The sequence below is a fragment of the Diceros bicornis genome, chromosome 8 (genome assembly GCF_020826845.1).
Source record: "Diceros bicornis minor isolate mBicDic1 chromosome 8, mDicBic1.mat.cur, whole genome shotgun sequence".
NCBI lineage: Eukaryota > Metazoa > Chordata > Mammalia > Perissodactyla > Rhinocerotidae > Diceros > Diceros bicornis.
Genome location: NC_080747.1, coordinates 54,040,095 through 54,057,512, shown reverse-complemented (window position 1 = coordinate 54,057,512; position 17,418 = coordinate 54,040,095). Strand labels below are relative to the sequence as shown.

Genomic DNA, 17,418 nt, shown 5'->3' with positions numbered 1-17,418 from the left:
TCTCTGCTTACTTTTCCCATCTGTTCTTGCATGCTGCCTATTTTATCCATTAGATCCCTTGGCATACTAATCACAGTTGTTTAAAACTCCTGGTCTGATAATTTCAACATCCCTGCTATGTCTGGTTCTGATGTTTGTTCTGTTTTTTGCCTTTTGGCATGCCTTGTAATTTTTTCTCAATAGCCAGACATGATGTACTGGATAAAAGGAACTGCTATCAACAGGCCTTTAATAATGTGGTGGTAAGGTGTAGTGGAGAGGAGATGTGTTCTATAGTTCTACAGTTAGGTCTAGTCTTCTAGTGAGCCCAAGCACCTCTGGGCTGTGAACTTCACAAGTGTTTCTCAGTTTTTTTTTTCCCTGTTCTTAGGTGGGACAGGATGGTTAGAATGGTCTGAAGTTGAGTATTTCCCTTCCCCAGGTCAGTTAGGCTCTGATAATACCTCAACACGTTAGGCTATGGTTAACTGGTTATCCACGAGGGCATGCCTTGTTAAGAATAGAGTGCTCTGGAATATTTCAAAATAGTTCCTTTTTCTCTCCCCTTACCAGAAGCTCAAAGTGATTTTTCTTTGATATTTATTGAGGGAACCTGGTTGAGTGTCTGGAGGTAACTCTCACAATATTGTGGGCACCCCCCAATAACTGGGTCCCGCTGGATTTTTTAACTGTCAGAGTTGTCAGCATTGAACCTCTAGCAATTTATCGATTACAGTTTAGGTTTTCCTGTCCCGGTGCTGGTTTCTACAGTGGTTTCTGCTCCTGAGTCTTGACTCAGATAAGTCAAGACTCTCTATATTCACATGTCTGTCTCTCCCAGACATGGGCAGCAGTTTGCCCTGTGTCCTCCTCTCTGTTATGGAGCCAAGAAGAGCTGTTGATTTCTCAGTATCTTCATTTCTCAGTCTGTTCAGCTTTGAACTCATTAGAAAGTTCAAAGGATGGTGTGGCAACTTCTAAGCTCCTTACACGCAGAACTGCAAAATCCACTATATAGAGGGAATTCACATATATCCATAAGAAAAAAGATAAACGACCCAATAGAAAAAAATATGCTAAATTTATGAACAGGATTCTCAAAAAAGGAAACCCAGATCCCCCCAAAAAATATGTGAAATGATAATCATTCTCCCTAGTAATTAGGGAAATGCAAATGTAAACCACAATGAAATGGGATTTCATTTATATCAGAATGATGGCAATGTTAGTTATATAAAATTGATACCTTATGAAACATCATTTGTCAGAAACTTCCACCTAGTTGTAGGTGGTTTCAATTAAGGAGGAAGAAGCCAGTATGATAGAATTGGTCAAATACAGAGTTAGGATTATCCCAATTTACCATAAAGCTGTTTCTTGGGTGTACCTTTTAGGTAACCAATCCAAGACTATTATTTTTTTCTAAATAGCCAAGTCAAGGAGGTGTGTTATTCCCTGGATGACTCCTATCTTGAAACCATAGAAATATGACAGTCATTAACTCTGGTCAGACAAGTTTCATCTTACTTGTTCTCTGCTTTTCACCCAGCCCATAAAAACAAACCAACCAATACTGGATGTAGCACATAAACTTATGAAACATCTATCACCTTATAAACTACACCAGAAGATCTTTAGTTTCTTTATTACTATCATCGTTGTCATCATCATTGTCATCACCACCATTGTCCCTGACACCACCACAACAATCAGATATTGAGTACAGGTAAATGGGATTTTATTTGGGAGATTAAGTCTACAAAACCTAACAAGTTGCTACAGAATATCTTCTAGCTTTTTGTTAAATGATTGGTTTCTATAATTTAGATTTTTATTTCTGAACACTGTAAAGAAATGTGCTATTGGTTCTGCCCTGCAAAGTCTCTGGGCAAGTTTCAGAAAGTTGGAGAAAAAGAATCAAATTTTAGCAAAATTTTGCTTACTTTTTTTAAATAACCATTCATAAGAAAACTACCATTTTTGTTCTCTAGTAATGTAATTGAAATCATATTATCTAATCTAAAATTTTTTTTAGAAATTAAAAAATCTGAATGCCTCTATAGGTTTTTGAAATAATGTACTTTACAACACATATCCTGAATTAGCAACTGGCAAACTGCAGGAGGCCCTCAAAACTTCATGGGTTTTCAAGTGAGTTCCCTTCTGTAGGCTATCTGCTTCTCTAGAGTTCCAGGAGAAAGTTGGAGGCGGAGGCCATTCAACTCATTTGATCATTAATTTCTCTATTCCTTATTTACAACTATCTCTCTAGTGATTTAAAGTCCTCTCTCTCTATATATAAAAGGTTTATCTTTACAAAATTTGGAGAATTTTGCACTGGAATCTTGCACTTATCACTCTTCACTATGTTACAGAATTCAGAAGCATCTAATTCAAATGGTCTGTAAATGAAGTTCTGATAAATGAAAATTACAATTTGCTATGCTTTGCAGTTTAACTGCTAACGCAATATCAGAATGTGGTTATAGGGAAATCTAATCTAGGAAATGATCCCTGGTATGGACCAGGGGGATAAATTATAGTGAGAGTGATGCTTTAAAATTGTGAATAATATAGTTACCATCATTTTTATCAACATTATTAGTGTAATTTGATTAAAGTGAATGGAAGATTATGTCAGAGCAACATTGAGCCCTTACTTGAAGTAGATTCAATCCAAAAGTGAGGCAATTATAGTTTAGTTAAGTATATGGGGTTGGTTAAATTCATTGAAGATTAATTTTTAACTTATTTTCTTGTTAAATGAAGAGTTCATCCCAGAATGCCAATTCCTACCTTTAAAAAAAAACTATGGCCAAAAATTAATTTGGTAAATGAGAGAGTAAGTTGTTTTAAGAATGGAACTTTTTTGATATTTAGAACATGATTTTAACAATTTCAGTTATTATTCAAAAATAATAATCAATTCCTAGATTCCATGCATCACATTTACTAAAGGAAGGGTTGAATAAATCATAAACTACTGTGATCTTTTAGACATTAAAGAATCTCTTTAAATGTTTATGACAGGAAGAAATCCATAGTGAGAGGAAAAAAGCCATATCAGTGTTATAGTCAACAATATGTACTCTTTAGAACTTTCCAGAGCATCTAAAAGGGGCTTTCAAAGAAAAACATTTTATAAGGCATAATGTAGTGACTATTTGTATAGAAACCATCTCAGCCACTTTAGAATCACTATTCCAGCCATATCGTGTTTGAGTCCCTCAAACTAGTGTGCATGTCTCAGAAACACTAAGCTATCAGACTAAGTTACAAATGTCTACTCCAAAACAAATTTGAGACCTCACTATCACAGTGAACTTTTCTAGTCACTAGAAGAAACATATTATCAGATAGTAATAAGGTTATAAATATTGCTATTAATTACCTTAATTGCATACACTTTTTAAAATGTGATTCATTAATATAAGAAACACGTGTGCTTATCGACTTTTTGCGCTGAGAATGAGATTAAACAACAGAATTCCAGTATGAAAGGATTCATGGAATGTATCTGAAATAGGGAGTTCCTTTGAAGAGCTCTGACAAATAATGTTGGTTCTGGGAAATATTAATTAACAAGTCATAATAACAGGTATAAGGAAGAGGTAGGATTAAGGATAGAGAACAGAGCAGAGAGGAAATAAGACTGGGCGGAGTTGCACAGTAGTGTGGCATAAGGTAATTTTTTTTCTTTTTAGAGGAACTTCTCTAGCTAAAAATCAATTGGTCTTGGAGGGACTAGAACAAAAAGATTCTCATACTCATAGAAAATATCTAATCTGCCAAATATATCTGCTGATTACACACTCTTCTGTTTTGCAAGTTTTGTTTAAGATGATGCAGAATACAAAGAGACTGAGGGAACAGCTGAGGCAATTTTGAAATTTGAAATGAGATTTTTTTGTGTGGATGCTACAGCTCTTCTTCCAAATGGGCAATTTCATGACATCCTGTCTTTCAAGATATGAGGAATAATTAGCGTCCAAACCTTATATATAGATTAGACTAAGGGTGGCCATAAGATCTAGCCATCACCCTAGACCACTCTATGTGTATGATGCCGTCACATTATTTTCTAATTATTTTTTGTCTAAATGATTGGTTTTGATGATGAAACTTACCTGTCTGTTAATTTATATTATACAAATAATCCATGTTTATTGTAGAAACATTAGAAAATATAGTTAAGGAAAAAATAAACAAAAAAGAAAAAATCTACCCATAATCTCATAGCATGGGATAACTGCAGTTGACATCGTGATGTTTCTTTCCACAGTTAATTAAATATAAATGATGTTATATATTTGTGTTTATAAATATATATATATCCAGGTAAGTGATGTAGCTATAGTTTACAAAACATATAATCAGACCACACCAGTGTTTTGTAACCTGCTTTAGGTAAGTAAAAAGAGCAAATCAATTTCTCCTCAGAAACGTGAGGACAGAAACCATGTCTGTTTTTCTCACTGCTGTATCCCCAGTAGCTAAAATGGTACTCAAATATGATTTGTTAAATGAATGAGCATTAGGGTCTATGCTCTTGGAGGCATTTGAAGCTTCTATGTTTTAAGCTAACATAATGGCCTAATGCATAAATTATAAATTGTGTTGTATGAGTTGGAGGAGAGACAGGTAGATGTAGAATGTCTATCATCTTATTTGAGCCATTTTCCTCTTTTCACAGTCACAGCATATCTTCCTAGAGAAGATCTTGGCCACTATAGATGACAATCCTTATTTTTCTTGGAGTGATGGCCCTCTTGGGAGTAACTATTGGTGTCCTTGTTCATTTTCTGGCAGTTGGTCGGTATTGACTATTTTCAGTTTTCACCCTTACTACTAAACCTCCTTTTACTTTTAGAAATTGACAAGAAACAACATGAATATTAAATTTCTTCATGGAAATTTTATCATCTACTTACTGTCTTATTTCAACATAATAATTCTCTATTATTTGACACCAAAGTTTATAAATGTTTTTGAATCAGATGGCTCCTTGATCCACTCTACAAGTTACATCACCGACTCTGGGAGTATGGGCAAGACTGAAATGCTTAATACTTCGATGCCAATATTTATTGTCAATAAAGGAGCTTATGTAGTAGGTTTGTAGTTGAATTGTTACATCTTTTAGTAAATATACCTCTAACTTTGGAGATCCCTAGTCTTCTTGGCCCAATTCTGGTTTTGGTTGTTAAGATATAATTGGTAAGTAGCAATGGATAATCCACAAAATGGTTCTTCTAACAGTAGATAGTCAAGAGTGATTGAACGGCTGAATGTTCATATATACTTGATCCTATTTTTGAAATTTTTATTAACGCTACACTCAGATAGCTTGGTTTTCCAATTTATTATTATCTTTCAGAAAAATAAACCCTTAAATTTATGTAACCATTTGATGTTTTTAAAGAAATTGGACATAATGTTATTCTGCTTGACTCTCACAATAATCCTTTGAGCTAGGGAGGGAAGGTTTTACTCCTTTCCCTATTTTCACCTGCAGGAAACTTAGGCTCAGAAAAGTGGAGTGACTTGCTTAATAGCTCAGGCTTTTAAGTGGCATAGCTGAGCACAAACCCAGATCTTAATATTTGAAGTGTATTATTCTACTTTATCATGATTTTTCTGAGATTTAGTCCTCTGAAATATATTACCTTATACAAGAATATAGTGTGTATAAATTTTGCCTGATTCAGTGACAATTCCAGTTTTTCTTCCAACCTGGCCTCTTCTCCTTTGTTTTTCCTCAACCATCTTGATTTAAAATTTCAAAACTTGTTCTTCAGAAGGGTAGTGTATGCTCATAGTCTCTTGCCTGCCATGTCTATCTATGAACTTTCCATAGTCTGGATCCTTCTGTCCTCTCCTTGACTCTACTCATTAAAAAATAACATTCTTCAGATAATTTTCTTAAGGACAGTGCTTTAAGTTTACCAAATCAAGACCTTGAGAAAAAGCCCAGTAGCTTGATTAGTTATCCTTCCAAAATATAGTTTGCATCTTAACAAGTCTCGTCTTCTGGAGAAACAATGCAATAATGGAAAAAAATGATGCAAAAGGGAGAACTACAGGCATTCTGGCTTGAGCAGAAAGTGTGTAGGACAAGAATTCACGCTTGAATTTCTCTAGGTGGTCAACCACCTACCATTTCAGTTACAAGGCCAGACGGACTTATGTTACCTGAAGTTAAATTGATTGAACTGGGCTCCTTCTGCAGTAAAAATGGACACTCAAACTCTGTTGTAAGGGTTATTTGAAGTCAGTTTGAAAGGCGGGTTTGCTCCAGGATTCTGGCTTAGGAATCAATACAATCTTTGTTAACATTGAGGGCAACTTGAGTTGGATGACATCTCACACAAGTGGTTTGAAATTAGTTTCCCTGCCTGAATATAGCTATTGTTTCTCAAGATATTTCTTTATTTTTGAATTTCTACTTCTTGGATTAACTCAGAGATTAATATTCCACAAGGATCATTATTCTAGAAAGGATTTCAGTTCTGTCTTAGCTATTTTAACAAAACTACTTCTAAAAGCTTACATATACATTTATAAACAATTCTAAAATCCTGCAGATAGTTCATCTAATAGTTCTAAACCCTGGCTTCCCCTCAGAATCACTTGTGGAGCTCTTTTAAAGAAGTCCTCATTCAGCCCTGATGGCCTACTCGTTAAAGTTTGACGTGCTCCGCTACGGCGGCCTGGGTTCAGTTCCCAGGCGCAGAACCACGCCACTTGTCTGTCGGTAGCCATTCTGTGGTGGGGCTTACACAGAAGAACTAGAAGGACTTACAACTAGAATATACAACTATGTACCGGGGTTTTGGGGAGAAAAGAAAAAAAAAGAGGGGAAGATTGGTAACAGATGTTAGCTCAGAGCGAATCTTTCCCAGAAAAAAAAGAAAAGTGTGCATTCCCCAGGCCCCATCTTAGCTTTTCTGACTCAGTGGGACTGGAGCAGGACCTGCTCATGTGTGCTGTTTAGAAGCTCTACAGTGATTCTGATATATAGATAGTGTTACAATCTATGAGTCTAAAGTAATGTTTTAGAAAGGTAATAAAACATGTTTCTTAAGATAGAAGATAAACTTTATCATAAACTTTGTAGGGGGCAGATTATCATGTAAAGACTGACTGTTACTATGTCTATAAAACTGAAAATCACAGGCCATAGTGTAGGGTATAGAGTAGACTCCCATTCAATTTATCTAAATTATTATATTATTCAGCTCAGGCTGCTATAACAAAACACCACAGACTGGGTGGTTTAAATAGCAGCCGCTTATTTTCTCACAGTTCTGGAGGCTGGAAGTCCAAGATCAAAGTGCAAGCAGAGTTGGTTTTTGCTGAGGCCTCTCTTCTTGGCTTGCAGATAGCTGCCTTCTCACTGTAGCCACATATGGCCTTTTCTCTAGGTGCATATGGGAAGGGGGAGAGAGAGGTCTCTAGTATCTCTTCCTCTTCTTATGAGGACACCAGTCCTATTGAGTTAGGGTCTCACCCTTATAATCTGATTTAATCTTGATTACCTTGTTAAGGGTCTTAGCTCCAAATACAATCACTTTGGGGGTTAGGGCCTCAACATATGAAGTTTAGAGGGACACAATTCAGTTCATAACAATGTCAAGTGAAAATTAACTTAAAAATTGCAACTCAAATCAATCCGACCTTCCAGTAATATTATAACCAGAGTCAGTTATCTAAACATCATGTTTTTTTGTTTTTTTTAATGTGGGCACGATATACATGACTTTTGACAAATTAATCTGCCTACCTGTAAATACCCAAGTTCAGCATACTGGATGTGACACAAAGTTAGCTGATTCTAGTTATTTTCTCTTCCATTGGGTAATAAACTTCAGAGACTAAAATAATGAAATGGTAGGAAAAAGAAGGTCTTGGAGTTTATTTATTGCAATTTAGTCTTTATGATTGATGAAAAAAATCCCAGTGGGCTAAAGTGATATGCCAAGGTAACACAGCCAATTTGTGTCAGGGCTTGAAATAATTCCTCTAACCTCATATGCATCATTCTTTTCAGAATGACCTTAGGTAACTGCTTAGGCAGATCTGGCATTTGCTTTTCATATGCACTGGTTGCCATAAGGAAAAATATAGGAAACCATAGGAATATAGGAAACTAATTTTTATTCTAGTTTGAAGTGCTATTTCTGACTTCCAGGACAATGAATTATTTCAGTTCAGATGTATTTTTCAAGATCTATTATTATTAGCACTCCTTAGAGACCATGTGTTGCTTTTCAAGGTGGATCTAAAGCATAATTGTTCTCAAAATATGTGACTGGCTAATTGCTTAATCACAACAGGCTATAATTCCATATTAATTCCTATTTTAAAAAGTACATATATGACCTGGAAGAACTACCTCTAAGCTTGTCCTGTTTTAAATTATGGTGGCCTAGTATATCAGGTGAAGCAGTTTACATTTGGGGACGGAAAGGAATGAAGATGTGAGACCTTGTAGGGCACAGCAAGCCCCAGCCACCATAGGCTGTAGGGAAGTGGAAGGACAGCATGAAGTCCTCAAGAAACCACTTCAAGTAGACAGCAGGCCGATAGGCAATGGGTCATAAGAAAGTGTGCAAGAGGGTGTAGAGCACCCAGAAAGTGAAGGAGGAAGTTTGTAATGTTTCCTGTATCAGAACTGGTCAGAAAGATTAATGGGGTAATCACTAGGCTAAGAATTTAGATTATACATGGAAAATAGGTTTCATCTCTACTGCATACTCAGGTAAATTGCTATTGGCTACTTGCATTGCTGTTTTGAGGAGGATGCTGAGGGTATCCCTGGCCTCAGCAGGGCAGAGATATCTATTATCATATGAAGGAAGGAGGGGGATCACTTAATGAATGCTGGGTAGTTGCCATTTCTACAATAAGTGGATATTCATTTTCCTCCATTTCCCTCCTCTTCCTTTCTCCCTCTTTCTGGTTATTTCTATAGCTGAGTTGAATGTTAATTTTGAGATAAAAATATGGAGGGATTTGAGGCCACTTCCTGTTTTAAAATTCTTTAACTATTTCTTTATTTCACAGGAAAGATTTAATATTACCAAGGTGATTTTGGTATTTTTGGAGTCACATACAATGATAGTTGCGAAAATGGAGCTTCACAAGCCAGCACAGATCTGAACAAAGATATTGAGACTAAGATTGAGTCAGAGATTTATTTTATAAATTTCAATACAAATTTGATTGAAATAGACATGGTGGCTCTTTTGTTTTTTCCTTTTTTGTTTTTTTTAGATTTTATTTATTTATTTTTCCCCCAAAGCCCCGGTAGATAGTTGTATGTCGTAGTTGCACATCCATTCTAGTTGTTGTATGTGGGACACGGCCTCAGCATGGCCAGAGAAGCGGCGCGTCGGTGCTCGCCCGGGATCCGAACCCGGGCCGCCAGCATCGGAGCGCGCGCACTTAACTGCCAAGCCACGGGGCCGGCCCTGTTTTTTCCTCTTGACAGATGTCTGATGCACTTCATAATTCTAGTATATACAAAGAATATATCAACTCTCACATCATCAAACTTCTGTAAGTACAAATTTATTCAGGATCTTATGGAAATGGAAGTAGGTAAAATGTCACATCAGCCCTGGTTTTAAATAAAAACAACAGCAAAAAACAGAAAGAGAGAGAGAAAGACAGAGAGAGAAGGAAAGAAAGAAAATAAGAAAGAAAGAGAGACAAAGAGAGAGACATCGAGAGAGAGACATCGAGAGAGAGAGAGGGAAAGAGGGAAAGAAGGAAAGGAAAGGAAAGGAAAGGAAAGGAAAGGAAAGGAAAGGAAAGGAAAGGAAAGGAAAGGAAAGGAAAGGAAAGGAAAGGAAAGGAAGAGAGAGAGAGAGAGAAAGAGAGAAAGAAAGAAAGAAAGAAAGAAAAAGAGAGAAGGAAAGAAAGAAATAAAAAGAAAGAAAGAAAGAAAAGAAAGAAAGAAAGAAAGAAAGAAAGAAAAAAAGAAAGAAAGAAAGAAAGAAAGAAAGAAAGAAAAAGAAAGAAAGAAAGAAAGAGAAAGAAAGAAAGAAAGAGGGAGGGAGGGAGGAAGGAAGGAAGAAACAAGGAAGAAAGAAAGAACAAGAAAGAAAAGAGAAAAGAACTCTCCATAAATTAAAGTGTCATTGTGCTTAGCAAATTTCTGTTCAGGATAGGAACAGTTCTGTACAAATCTGTAATCTCTATGCTTGAAGGAGAATGGTAAGGTTGTTGGTGACAGTCAGTCCTAACTAACCTTTATGATGAAAGATAATTGCAATTTGTGGAAAACAAGGACTCCAACCTGATTGTTTTGCTACCCACATACTAGCCACCTCTTCTCCCATCCATACCCATCTGGCCATATCTTTTCTAAAATAATCCTCTTTTGATCTTTTTAGTAATTACCAGGTGGTGGTGGTGGGGAGGGATACAGGGAGGAGGGTATCATGAAGCACAGGGGATGAGGGATAAAGAGAGAAAGCATTTGTATTTTGGTAATTGCCAATATCCATTCTGAGGAATTCTGAGCTTCCAAACCAAAAAAAATAAAAAATCTAGCCAGCCAAACAGCCAACCAAGCAACCTACTTACCTACAAACAAACAAAAACCTTCAAAGACTCTTCGATTGAGCATAATTATTTGAATATAGAGTTGTGGGGTTTTTTTAAATTGTGATTAATATGGTTTTTGGTTTAAAAGTCCTTTAAAATGAATTAATCTCCTTTCCTGATTAATAAAAACAAAATTTACTGACTATATAGGTAATGGAGACGTGTATAAGAAACTATAGAAAAAAGCTTAGTACTAGCTCTTGAATATATGATAGAAGTTGCCTTTTGAATGCTTCCCAGTCCTGCATTTAAGTTCTTATTTATCTTTTTCTCTAAAGTTAAGTTATAGAAAATATCTGTACAGGAACACGGTTTTTACTGTATTATAGTAAAATCTCATGCCAATCATTTGTTGGCCTATACTCAGTTTCTCATATGTGTTTGAGATTTCTAGTTTGTAGTTTACATCTTCTTCCATGAGCAATACCTCAGAACCAGGTCGAAAAATTTTAGGGACACTTGCACTTTATACATAGTGGGACAATATCTGTGTATTGTTCTTTAATATATGTACAGAACCAGATGATAATTAAAATGTGGGAAATTCAGTGTGTTCACAAAACATCTAAAAAATCAAGATGAACACACTGGAACATTTCTGTTGTTTCTAGTCCTTATCCCAATGGTTCGGGTGTACAGTTACAGCTGACATTCAAGTTTCCTCCAACAAAGAGGGATAGCCTGAAACTGAAATCGAAGCTATCTTATATCAGATGTTAAAAGACAACATGGCATCCTCGAATGCAGTTCCCACTTCAATTAAACTTATGGATATTTCACTTATTTCCATTATTTTCTATTAGTTGGGTAATAGACTGGACTGTTCTAAAATAAGGTACTAGAAAAAAATGAATCAAGAGTTTTTCAGGAATTTACTTAGGAAGAAATATGCTTTTCCAACTCTGGCACTCCTAACAATGCATTGGTAGTGGAAACGACAGTGCCCATACAATCTTGGTCTGAAGAGAGATGGGAATGTGGGTTAAATTGTGCGCATGCATGTGAGTTTGGAAGGGTTGCTTGTTATATATGGAACAGGAGGTGAAAGGCCATAGTTGAAAGAATATTCTTTCCTACCCTCTACTCTTGTCAGGATCTCATTACAGGAAACAGATTTAGGGTTTTCTTGATCATTCAGTGTGGACAATGCTGCAGGAAGAGTGAAGTGGGCATAGGGAGTTCTCATTGCTTCTAGTGAAAGAATGGGAATAATACTATTAAAGAAAAAAATTGTCTGGAATAATTCCCTAGAAAATGAGGGAAGAAAATGATAGGATTTTGCCCCAGTACAGAAAGTGAAGTTTGTAAAGATCTTAAAGTTCCTGCAAAGATCTTGAAACTCTCACTTAGATTGTTAAAAGGCCTGTTAGGTGCCAAGCATGTGGTTCCAGAGCCCAGTTTTGTGGTTCTTCCAGACTGACTGTTGATCCTAGTGTCCTGGAAGGCTATCAAGGCTGACAGCTGCCAGTTACAGCTCCTTTGCCTCAGAATACAGACCCTGTCACCAGTAGACCACTCATGAGAAGTGAGTTTGATGTAGGGCTTCTCAAAGGAGCAATACAATTCCTCTGTGGTAGCTGTTGGGAAAGAAAGCTGTGTCAGTTACTGCCCCTCATGTCCCAGGGATTTAGAGTCAGCACTTTTGGGTGTGTCTTCCTTTAGTTCTCGACTCTTCTCTTTCTCTCTAAAGTCTCTTCCCAATAGAAAAGAGACTTGAATTTAAATTAAATTCTCAAAATTTCATAATTCAGTCTTAGTAATGAGACGGTTCTAAAGAGCAGGATAGGACCAATGAAATATAATTTTAACTAGATTTTTTTTCTTTAAAATATATATAACTCTGAGTATTTCAGAGAAATGAGAATAATCATAGGGAAAAAAATCCAAAGATAATGCCCAGCCCCTCTTTTAGTGCGAATGTCGGCTTCTTGATTCACTAAATATTTTACTATAACTATCATAAAATTGAGAGCTTTGTTTTTTATTTCCTTTTCTCTTTTCCTATACTGCCTGGTAGAGATGTGGAGAAGTGGCCAAAATATAGCAAGTAGAAGTGAGAGGGGCTGATAATCAATGTGTGAACTAGTCTGAATAGTTAAATGTTGGGCATAATTGGGCTAAGAAAGTTAGCATTTATGTCCTTGGATGAAAGGTAATTGCTTGGGCTATTTTATCAATTTTATGTTTTTTTCATCTCAGAAATCATCAAGGCTAAAGCTGAAATGCTTACCAACAATTGTAAGTTTAGAAACTTTATTATAAATTTAACTATTCACAACTATTTCCTCACCATTTTTCTCAAAAGAATCTTGAAGTACATTGTGTGGAAATCCATAGCAATCTTTCAAAATTATTGGATATAACAGATATATATCTGGAATTTCTTTATGAAAAACACTGACCTATGAATTTTAACATTTGTATTTAGCTGTCCAAAAGGATGAAATGAGAACTGATTCCAAAGAATGGAATCATGAGTGAAGAATATCATATCTGAGAAAGTTAAAATAAGAAAGATTGAAGGGAAAAAAAAAAACTTAGGATAATAAGAAAATACAAAACTAGGCTGTATCAAATACATTTATTATAAGATAAAAGAACAATTCTGTTTCTTTTAAATAAATTCTATTTAGAGTATCATGTTGCCCACAAGATACATCCATGCATTCCTTCATTCAATGGATATTTATGGAGTATCTGTTGTCCCCATGGGACCTTATAGACAGCAATGTATATGCTATGCAAGATGCAGACATTAGTGAAGAAAAGTTTCCACCTTCGAGAATTTTGCAGTCTACCTCGGGGGATAAGAATTATAACAAACAGACACAATAAAAGCCAGTGGTTGAAAGATGCTTGAGACTAAAAGAAGAAGATAAGTAAAAATCACCCAAACCAAGATGGAATGGAGTACCATGATAAAGTACATTCCAGAAAAGAAACAGCATTGCTTAGGAGATATTGGGCAATCACTGAAGGGTTTCAAGTAATGTTTTAATATATATTTCTTATAAAGCATAATCAAAGATACCTGTCTTGTATAAATAAATCCTTTCTTCAGGTTGTGGGAGGTGACTGACCAACAATATCATAACAGACAACCGAACTGTGAATGGGAAAAATGCCCTGGCGGGGGCATGGCCATGGCAGGCCAGCCTGCAATGGAAAGGCAAACACTACTGTGGAGCATCCCTGATCAGCAGGATGGCTATTATCTGCAGCTCACTGCTTTGTCAAGTAAGTGTAGAAGTCTAACTAAATGTAGGATTCTGGGTGCACGCCTATTTTGGGTAGCCTCTGGGGGTTAACCTAAATGTGTGAATCTTCACCAAGGCCATGTGGAATTTACAATTACCTACATAATTGAAGGGCAGTGGAGGCATTTAAATTTGACAAAGAAGGGAAAAGTGTTTCATGTTTTCCAAATACCTACTTTGGCCTGACATTAAGTGCTTGATGTACATCATTTTATTTAATCATAACAATAATTTATGGAAGGTATAATTTAACCTATTTAAAAATGAGGAAACTAGGGTTCAGAAATGGTTACATAACTTGGCCAAGATCATACAGCTCTTAAATAACAGAAATTGAATGTGAACTCAGGTATGTCTGATGCCAGAGCTTATTTTTCTTGCCGTCCAGGGGTTTACAATCTAGTTGAAGAAATTCAAATGTGATATATTAAAGGTATAAGGCAGAATAGAGTAGTAAATATCACATGTAAGACACAGATATTAAATGCTATGGAAATCCGATAAAGAAAGACAGCATATCTATCTGAGATATGAAGATATGAGATTTAATCTGAACCCTAAAGATATAAAATTTGATTGATGGGGTGGTGGATGGGAAAGAATAGTATGCATTTCAGGTTGGGAAAACAGCCTTCTTCAAGTTTGTGGAGATGGAACAACACAAGTTGTATTCTGTGGATGGCAAGCAAAAAGAGCAATTTGACATAGAGAAGATTTGTAAAAGGAAACGTTAGAAAATAGACTTAGAAAATTTAGTTTTATTGATTGGGGACATCTCTAAATGACAAGATGCTTATTTACTGAAGAAGTCTCTTTTATAAAGCACATTTGTAGGATTTGTCTCTCTAAAGCGATTTTCAAAAAGTAGTCAATGAACCACGGACCAAACAGGGGGACTTGTTAGAAGTGTAGATACTTAAACATCACACTAGACCTTTCCAATATAAATCTGTGGAGGTGGAGTCTGAGTTGATTCTAAAGGAATGGAGTTTAAGAAACACAGCTGTTGAGCGTGTGAAGGTTTTATACTGGGAGAAGGATTGAAGAGTGCCCCAGTTACATGTAGGTCTTGAAACCTTGGAAAAAAATCCAGCACCTGGCATTTTGAGGAAAGATGAGAATAGTTAAACAGGATGTTAGGTCCTAAATTGAAAAAGTTTCAGTGAAGTACTGGAGAAACTGGTCAGAAAATTTAAACTAGAAGCCAAAATGCATTGACTTGGTAAAAATAATAGGGTGATGGGGTAAGAACAAGTTGCAATTTTTTATATATGCAGATGCCCAGAGCCTGCCACAGACTCTTGGAATCCAGGGTGTTTGGCAATCAGAGTGATTCTGGATCCCTTCCACTGAGGCTGCTCTCATGATTCCTACCCAAGTCAAATGTTCAGAAACTGGATGGGGCTGAAGTAGCAGGAGAAGACATCAGACTCTAGTTAGGAGGAATTTCAGAAGGCTGACAGCTCTAATAGTCCTTAACACTATTTTTATGTGACTGCAGCATTTGATACATCCCCAAGTCAACGACATTTTTATAAACAAGAATTTAAGCCTTTTATAGGGTTGTTTGGGAACCTCATGCCTTTAAGTTATGAGATAATGACCACTATGAACACTGTTGTGGCTCAGAAACTGAGTGTGCTTTATTAAATTGTATCCTCCAGGAAAAATAATTCAGAAGATTGGACTGTCAACTTTGGAGCTGTAGTAAATAGACCGCATATGACATGAAAAGTCCAAAATATTATTTTTCATGAAAATTATAGCAAGGCTGGAGTTCATGATGATATTGCCCTTGTGAAACTTGCTGAAGAAGTCTCTTTTACAAAGTATGTTCGTAGGATTTGTCTTCCTGAAGCCAAAATAAAGCTCTCAGAAAATGACGGTGTTGTAGTTACAGGATGGGGAATGCTTTATATGTATGGTAAGTTTTTCTGTAAAAACAGCATAGCTTCATGGGAATAATTATTCAGACAATAAGTCAATCACTCTCTCATGCAATGAATCAATGAGTAAATATACTGAGAAGAAAACCAGTGGTGGGATCAAAAGCATGGCATTGTCTTCAATTTCTAAAATATCTCTGGGAATGAGAATTGGAAAAATTGGAATTATGTGTGAGGCAGCCAGCTATAATAAACCACAGAAAGAGACCAATCTAGCCTGGGACTGGACTGGCTCTTGGTGACCAAAAGAATATGTTTTATTCTATAAATGTTCTTTGTCTCAACAAACAAGTTACAATCCCCATCATATGCAGAATCTATTGCCTGTAGGTCCCCTTCCAGTGATACTTCAACAGGCCTTTGTGAAGATTATCGACAACAAAGTTTGCAATGCTCCACATTCATTAGCTGGCTCGGTGACCGCTACAATGCTATGTGCTGGATTTATGTCAGGAGAAGCTGATGCCTGTCAGGTACGTCTAGCTACAGCACCAACTCATGTTCTCCCAAAGTACTAATTAAATGGAAGTTTTTATCAATACAAAATATTTTTTTGTGTTAATGATTTCCACAGAGCACCTTCTTATTTCAATCCCATATAGTGAATAATCGTCAATCCTGTTTATGTACCAGACACCAGACTAGATACTGGGAATGCAGTGGGGAACACAATCTCTGCTCTCATGGAATTTTCAGTCTAGGAATCCATACAAAGGATAATAGTTACAAGGTAATAAAACAAATTTGGCCCTATCTTCTGGGCAACTTGCAGACCTGGAATGCTGCCTCTTCCTTATCCAGAGATGCAGCAGAAGGTTCAGCATGTGCTCTTGTCACCCGTTCCTCAAAGGCTTCATCATGGAGCGGCTAAATCACTGTCTCCATAGTCAAGGCTGGACTCATTATAAAGTCAGATTCTAGTCTGCCCAATACAACATTTGGTGGCTGTAGGCAATATATTTTGGTTTGTAGTTGCCTTGGGTTTTGAATAAATCTAAGAGTTCCACAGTTCTAAGCCCAAAGAGGGTGGATTGTTTTTAGTGCCCAGGGGCTATTGATAACTCCAAAGGAGAGGTAAAAGGAAATTCTTTGACAGATCAAGAAATATTTTTTCTCTTTTTCTTCTAGAATGATTCTGGTGGACCACTAGCTTACCCTGAATCTAGAAATATCTGGCATCTTGTTGGAACAGTAAGCTGGGGTGATGGATGCGGTAAAAACAACAAGCCGGGTGTCTATACTCAAGTGACTGCTTATCATGATTGGATTACCTCCAAGACTGGACTCTGAAGGAAAAGTAGCTTTAGAATGGAACATATAGACAACTGCAGGGTATTCTTATTTGTTGCTTCAAAATCCGTTTCTTTTGATTGTTGGTATACCAATCATTTTCTTATATACAAGTACGTAAAGTTCTTTATCAATATTTTATTATATCTAAAACACTATATATATTTATCTATTTAGTAATATAGGAAATGAAGAAAGAAAAAGATGGCCAAAATATTTTTATAAATAGCCTACTTCTGATTTATCTTACTCTTTATTCAGAATTGACCTTAATTTATTTTTCAGAATTTAAAAAAATGCACATTTTGTTAATATGGGAACATATATGCTGG

The 17,418-nt window shown here is 36.2% G+C and overlaps 1 pseudogene; it reads left to right on the top strand.

Annotated features, from left to right (window-relative positions):
- The first annotated feature begins 4,631 nt into the window (after positions 1–4,631).
- Positions 4,632–17,086, top strand: LOC131409241 (transmembrane protease serine 11B-like; annotated as a pseudogene).
- Positions 17,087–17,418: the final 332 nt, after the last annotated feature.